The following is a 7,928-nucleotide window of genomic DNA, read 5'->3' as shown; positions in this document are numbered from 1 at the left end:
TAAACTTTATTTCTGTGTGATTAACAAAATACTAATGTAGTGTGATCGTAATAAACAAGCATTGGTAAAATGATTTTACAGACTGTCTCACTCATTTTATCACCCCCCCCCCCTTTTATCTCACTCTCACTTCTTTTCGACATCCTGCCATACTTATATATGATTGAGCAACCTTTAATTTAAAAAGTACAAACAACCACAGTCTAATGTACATTGTAAGGTACATGTGCAATGTACTTACATATTTATTTCTGACCCAATACATGTAATCATAACATTTCTATATCACAATAATTGCCTCTTGACTGCTTACTGAATACACCGTGTTCTAATACATTTTTCCATTTTATAGTTAGATTTGGATTTCACTCTATAATGATTATTGAAGTTCTTCCTCCAGTTCAACCCAAGATGCTTAACTTAATTGAACTTCCTATCTATATTGAAAGAGAAGTCTGCTATGAATCAGTTGTCTAAATATATTTCATCAATAAACTGCTTGGCTTCAGTGTGAATAGGCAGTCTAGCTGTACATACAAGATTGTCACCCCCTCCCCCCACACACTTTGATAAAGAAAAATGACTCCTACCCCCTGTGCTGCCACGGGTAATTGCTGCTAGTTTAAATAAATGTGTCAATACATATTGAATGTTGCTTAAACTACACATCTGTTGAAAAAAAAAGATTAATTTAGGTCCATATGTTTCACACAAGATAAAAATATTTTTCCAAAGGGCACACTTATCCCCCCCCCCTTATTAATGTTCTAATCATCTACATGTAGTACTTATAGTAGTGAAAGCACTTTGAATAATATCAGTTGTTTGAAAGGGATAGGTTGTATTCTGGTAATCTAAACAACGCAGAATGGGCCTTTACTGAGGTCTGGGCTATGTAACATACATGCCTACAGACCAGTGTTGTAGTGCCTTGATGCTTGTCCTTGGCCTTAAGGCCTACTTTTTCAAAGCCTTGGCCTTGAACATTCAAGCCTTGGCCTTGAGAGGGCCTTGGCCTTGAGGATTTTGAGCCTTGAAATTTCAAGGCATTTTCAAGGCTTTTTCAAGGCATTTTGTATTTTGTACTTTTATTTGCTTTTATATAAGTAAGTATAAATGTTTTAATTGTTCTGTATATCTAATGACACAAATGGTCAATACTACCAGTCAGCAGTAGTAGCAGCTGTAGTAGTAATATACTAGCAGAGCCATCAATTGTGATTATCACCATTATCAAGAATTATCATCACATAATTATATAACAAAGAGAAGTGATGAAAATAACATTATTTATTGGTAATATCATGACTAATGATGATAATGACAATATCAATAATAATGATAATGATTATGATAAAGATTATAGTGATTTTATGACAGGAATAATTGTAACAGATCCGACTGCAATTTCGACAACAATTTTCAGACTTTAAAAATAGCTAACTCTAAAGAATGATAACAAGGTTGATTTCTATTCCATTAGGATTTTCCTTGTATTATTTTCTTTGACCAACAAGAATGTTTTAAGTCTTAATGATTATCTGAAAAGATTTGGTAAACTTGAACACAATCTTCAATTTTGTCATTTCCAAATAGGATATGTCAATGGCATGATGAGCCAAAATTTTGAGGGGCTAAGCATGGCATCTAGAGCAAAATTTCTGCCCCAAAAAAGTTGAAAGCGATTGAAGCGAGCACAATTTTTCACCCTTATACTATTAGAAAAGCTAATTTTGTGATATATTGTGACAATATTATGTTCATAAAATGATATCAATTTCCTTTTATAATGTTTATTCTTGGTGGTGGAACTTCTTGTCTCGCTCTTTTTTTCGGGGGGGGGGGGGTCCTGTTATTTATTAAACAGGCGAGAAAGAGGAATGGGAAGAGAGATAGAGAGGAGAAGGGGGGGGCTGGTTTGGCAGAAAATACTGCAAAATCAGTTAATATGTTGATTGGCAGTACATCTAATTGAATTGTTTATATTTTGTTTTGGGTCTAGTGTCTCAGATTGACAAAACAAAATAATAAAGAAAAGCTACTTATTTTTAATCATATGGTTTGACAGTGAATTTAATTTCACTAGTTTCAAAACTGACAAGATTCCTAAAAATAACTCGTTTTCAGGTCAGCATTTGAACATTTCAACTTGCGCTTTGTGCTCTCTTCCCCCCCCCCCCGAAAAATTCTCTGTAGGAAAAAAATGCCTGTTTTCCAAAATCACAAATACCTTTTTTTTCAAATTAAATATGCCCTTTTTCAAAAAGAAATACGTTTTTTATAGTAAAACATGATACATTTTAGGTTACTAAATCACCAAATTTTTGGATCGCGCTCACATAAATTATTGTTAAGTAAGGTTCTCTTTCTGTTCCCGTTCACACACAAAAAACGCTAAGAATGTCCAGTTTTCAGGTTGGAATTATCAAATTTGTAAATTTTGGAGCTCGCGCTTAGCGCTCGCATAATTTGATTGGTGAAATAAGTATCCTATTTATGAGTCACTGAATGTAGTCAAGAACAGCTTCCTTTCTGGTCAGTAAAAATTTCAGCTCACGCTCACTTCTTTAGTAAGATGCACATCTTTTTTTCATGATTACAATAACAGCTCAGAATATTTCATTTTCATTTCTTATTACACGAAATGTCCAGAAGTTTGAGCTTGTGATTTGTGCTGGCAACATCTCGCAAGGCTGCCCTTTTAACAGTGATTATCGCAATAATTGACCAAAAATCGAGTTTTACAACTTCAGAATTGATTTGTTTTTTCAAAACCGCTTGCTCGCTATGCTTTCTTGCAGAAAAGTAAAGCCTAAGTCAAAATATCTGTCCTATCAATTAGAAATCACCTAAAAAGGCTTTGCTGAACTGAAATTCTACAAAACACACAACTTCTTCATGCAGTAATTGTTAATCTCATTTGAAAATATCTGTTTGCACTAAATGCTATTTTTTTTAGCTTTGACCCCTCCCCCAAACAAAAAATATGTTCTGCCTCCCCTGTCTCAGGGAGTAGAGAAAGACATATGTTGAGATTGGTCATGCCAGGATCAGATCACCTTGGTAATAATAATCATTGCAATGTAAATCGCCTAGAAAAATAATGTATTAAATGAACAAAGGTAACTATATCATTATTTTAATAACATATGTCTAAATGTATCATGAAATAATTTTCATTATGTACAAGGGTCAAAATTTTCACTCGCTCACACCTTTTATACACTTTGTCTTGTGCGTCATGTCTGCCGCCTAAGAATTGTTGTCTCAGGTGCCATGAGCCCAATTACATCAGGAGGGCTCAAGATATTCGTTTGACCCAACCCATTCGATTTTTTTGTCGATTTGATGTTGCTGATTGACAAAAATGTATGAATATGATTCAAAATTTAACATTGATTCTAGAAATGGTAACTACTGAACTTCCTTCGCCCAAATTGGGAAGATAAAAAAGTGACTTGGTATTAATTTTGACTGGCGGACTAATTAGGGCTATTTTACTGTTTCAGTCTATGAATTTGATCCATTCATAGTTATCTTCATAAATGGCGATTTATCTTTAAAATGAGCTGGCTACGGTACCCTTTCCTGGTCAGATATGGAATGCCAGATATATATCCTGTTCAATGGTAGTAAACATTCCACCCTCTAATTTCACATTTATTTTTTATGAATTTTTCAAAAGTGCCATTTTAACACACAAGTCTATGTTTACGCGCGTGACACCCTCATTGTTACATATATAATTGAAAGTTTGAAAATGCCTTGGCCTTAGCCTTGGTTATTGAAGCCTTGGCCTTGGGTATTAAAGCCTTGGTCCCGGGCCTTGGCCTTGGATGTTTGAGCCTTGACTACAACACTGTTACAGACATATAAAAGGTGATAAGAAATAATGGATTTTCATTGAAAAAATGTGCATAATAAAAACAATGTGACAGAACAAAGGGCGAAGAAATCTCAGTCCTGGACCCCAATTCATTAAGACTAACCACTATTCTAACTTTGAAATTCTGGTAATTACTATGGAAACATTAAAGCAACAGATCAAAATTGGGGTTCCCATGCTAGTTGCTAGTTACATTTGGGGCCAATTTACCATAATTGAAGTCCTTATGAAACAAAAATCTGTATGTATTGTGGATATTAAGCTGTTGAATTTATTTTCTGGGGAAGTGAAAAGTTGCATTTTTTTTCGTTTTTAATCTTTGTTTTTGTAACACTGTATTGTCGATGTCACGTATAATGAACTAGATTAGCTTTGCAAATAAAAGAATTTATTGGAAATAGAACACAGCTCTAGCAGCACTTTACAACAATAGACAATAAGCAACTTTGTTACTGATTTACTAATGTGCAGATTTGGGAAGGCACTCTTTAGAGAAATGTGGCGATGTGCTCCCTTTTTTATGAAGTGTCCCCGATTAGATTAGCATGCTATTTTTTGTCAGCAAATGCTGAAAAAATGATTTGATATTTGAGTAACTGACTTTGAGAGAGAGGTATATCGATAATCTTTTTATTAATGGGATCCTTAATGGCATCCTTGATGCCCCCTTATATTGACTATGTAAGGCTTATCAATAACTATGTAAGTGAACATACGTACTTATTTTTTTCTATTTTTTTCTCTAGATTTTACCAAAAAAATACATCCCCTCTCTTGTAATATCCTTGCGATATCTGTTGCACTCATTATAGGCATTTTGCTGATGTAATTTTATGCTTTGGTGAGAAAAAAATATTTTTATCATGTATTCAAAAATTTATTAATAAACATTTTAATTTGAAATATTACTTTCTAATCTTGATATTCGTGATCTACTTAATCCACCAATTTATATTGCGTGAAAGATATGTGATGATGTTATTGCTACCAAACTGTGTTGTGATGAAATGGCACTGAAGATTACTTCTATATGACTGGAATATGATGGTGCTACTGATTGATTGATTCTGTATGTCGGGTATCCATGATGGGTATAATACAAGTACAACAGGTCTGTAGTATCAAAATAACATGCGTGGCAAGATAGCCCATAAAAGCCATTGCAACAGGGCATACTGTGACATTCAGGTGCAGCCGAATTAAAGACATGAGTTTGATTTAAAAGTGGGATAGAAATATAAATGAAATGAGAATAATTGTTTGCTCGCATGATTATGTGGAATGTGTGTGTGTGGAAGAGAGAGAGAGAGGGGGAGGGGGTGGAATCGATAGAGAAATATAGGGGGTGGGCAGGTACAAAATTTTTATTTTATTTGGAAGTGACCTTTAAGATAGCCTGGATGAGAGCAAATACATGGGGGGGGGGGTACTGGGCTCTCTTTTGCTCCCATCCCAAACTCAAACTTAAAAAAAAAATCTTCATAAGATTTGCACCAGATTGTTCATTTCAATTTAAAAATAAAGACAAAATGACCTGATCGCTCTCTTGCTCAGATCATTTTAAGTATTTACCCCACCCCCCAAAAATAAACAAATATTTGTGGCTATTCATGACGTGTAATGAAAATAATGGGCAGTGATGAACAACTGATGAATAGAGCAAGCAGATCCCTAAGTTCAATCCTACTATTGGATCTCTTGTAAGCTTCCAAAATGTCTTCCAGGGAAGTATCTAGCAAAATTAATTGATGTAGTGTTGTGTTGGGATCGTTTATATCTTAGTTGGGAGCATCAATGACCACGCAGGAACGTTCGATGTACATTTCAATCAAGAAACTTTATTAATCATCAATCTTCAGCAATATATGTAGAGTTGAAAAGCATATCACAACGTACGACGATGTAGATCTTAACTCTGTGATGATCTTAACTTCTCTCCCTCAACCCTTGGGTGTACACTCAATATATACATGTATTAAAGCTTCTACACAAATTATAATCCAAGGGTTTGGATATAGGACTAAAGGGGGTTTAATTATTGGGAAGGGGAAGGCAGTTCTTTGTTCTCTGATTGGAGTTTGTTTGACTATGAACAATAAGGGTTTTAATGGCTTGGATTAAATTAATGAATAAGGGTTCTGAGAAGGGGGTTGAAAAGGATGGTTCTGAGAAGGGGGCATATACATTATGAAGTCTAGACTGTGTATATGTAGTGATTTATACAATCACTACATAACAGTAGTACTAATCGCGAAAGAATTAAAAATATATATGTAAACAAGAAAAGATGAATTAACAACTGAATACCTTGAGGGGGGGGGGGGTGAACGGGGGAATGATCAATGACATGAATTTACCAAAGACGCAGCTCTATGAATACATTTCATATCATATTCAATCACGTCGCGTATTATGCTAATTTGTGACAATTTGCTTATTTGCATATTTTTACGCTGTGCGCGCAGGCCAATTTATGACCATACCTCTGTTTCGCTGGTGTGCCATGAAGTTGCGGTGTCCATAGCCTTGTACGTGAAAAATGGGAGCAGTGTGCACTTTTGACCTTCCAAAATTTCCCCATGTCTGACCGGATGCAGAAGCGGAGTTTCACCCCCCTGAGTACAGCGCACTGATCTCTCCCCTAGGGGAGACATCAGTGGTACGGCGTTGTGCAGCGCCATCTCGTGTTGTAATAGTGTACAGTTACATTGTTGTCATGGTGATCACGGTCGTACGATCGGTGCGACAATCATGACAATGAATGGGGACAATGATCACAACGCCTATTTCCTTTCTTTGATACAATCTAATGCCAATAATAGTAAACAAATTATACTTAAGAATTTAAGTATACTTTTCGACAGCTAACTTACACAAAAGATTAGCTTATAGTCCCAAAACTCGCCCTGGTACACGCGGTGGGGGTGGTGTAGGCTTATTACTCGTCCATCACAGGCACAGCGCAGTGCATGTGCAGCGCATTTGCAATGGTATTGCATGAATTTCCAAAAGTGTATTCAACTAAATAATTGAATTGAATTCAAAGACATAAGATCAATAATGACAACTACAGGTATCATTATTGAACAGTGAAGATTAGAACAGAACATGAAAATTAGAATAAAGTTATCATTTGCATGCATTAATTGTTACATAAGATCACTAAAAAGAAAAAAAAAATCTGTACAAAACATTAAAATATACTTGTACACATTTTTTGGTAACCCAGGGTACAGCGCAAAAAATAAAATAAATAATTCAACAAAATGGCGGATTATTATTTGGTACCCCAGGGTACCAAATACTGCATCAATTATGTTTACCTTAAAGGGATAGTCCGGGCTGAAAATATGTATAGCCTAATAAATAGAAAAAAAATTATAGAGCAAAATTCTGAAAATCTCATCAAAATCGGATAACAAATAACGAAGTTATTGAATGTTAAAATTTATCAATATTTTGTGAAAACAGCTATATGCACATCATCATGAATATTCATTAGGTGGGCTGATGATGTGGCTCCACTTTCCTTTTTCTTATGTTATTATATGAAATCACAAATGTTTCCCTTTTCCATACATGTGTAAATGATTTATCTCTATTATGATGAAATAATTTGTGGCAACGAATAACTAATAATAATATAATGCACTTAATCAGTTGTCATTTTGTTTTAGTTTTTGATATAATTTTTTTGGATAGACCTAATTTCATATAATAAAATACAAAAATAACCAATGGGGATATGACATCATCAGCCCACCTAATGTATATTCATTCAGACATGCCTAGAACTGTTTCACCGGAATAATGCAAATCTTTAAAATTCAATAACTTTGTTATTTGTTATCCGATTTTGTTCAAATTTTCAGCATATTGCTCTGTGAATTCTACTCTATTTATTCCAACCCAAATCATCACTTTAAAGTAATGAGTAAACTATAATGTGTATATTCTTGCAAATTTCAGAACCTTTCTTTGTCTCGTTTTTGTAATCTTTTAAAGTTCCTTTGAAGGCCGGGTTGTAAACAGTCCTTGAGAA

Source organism: Lytechinus variegatus, chromosome 9, assembly GCF_018143015.1.
Source record: "Lytechinus variegatus isolate NC3 chromosome 9, Lvar_3.0, whole genome shotgun sequence".
NCBI classification, from domain to species: Eukaryota; Metazoa; Echinodermata; class Echinoidea; order Temnopleuroida; family Toxopneustidae; genus Lytechinus; species Lytechinus variegatus.
This window is presented reverse-complemented; position numbering follows the sequence as displayed.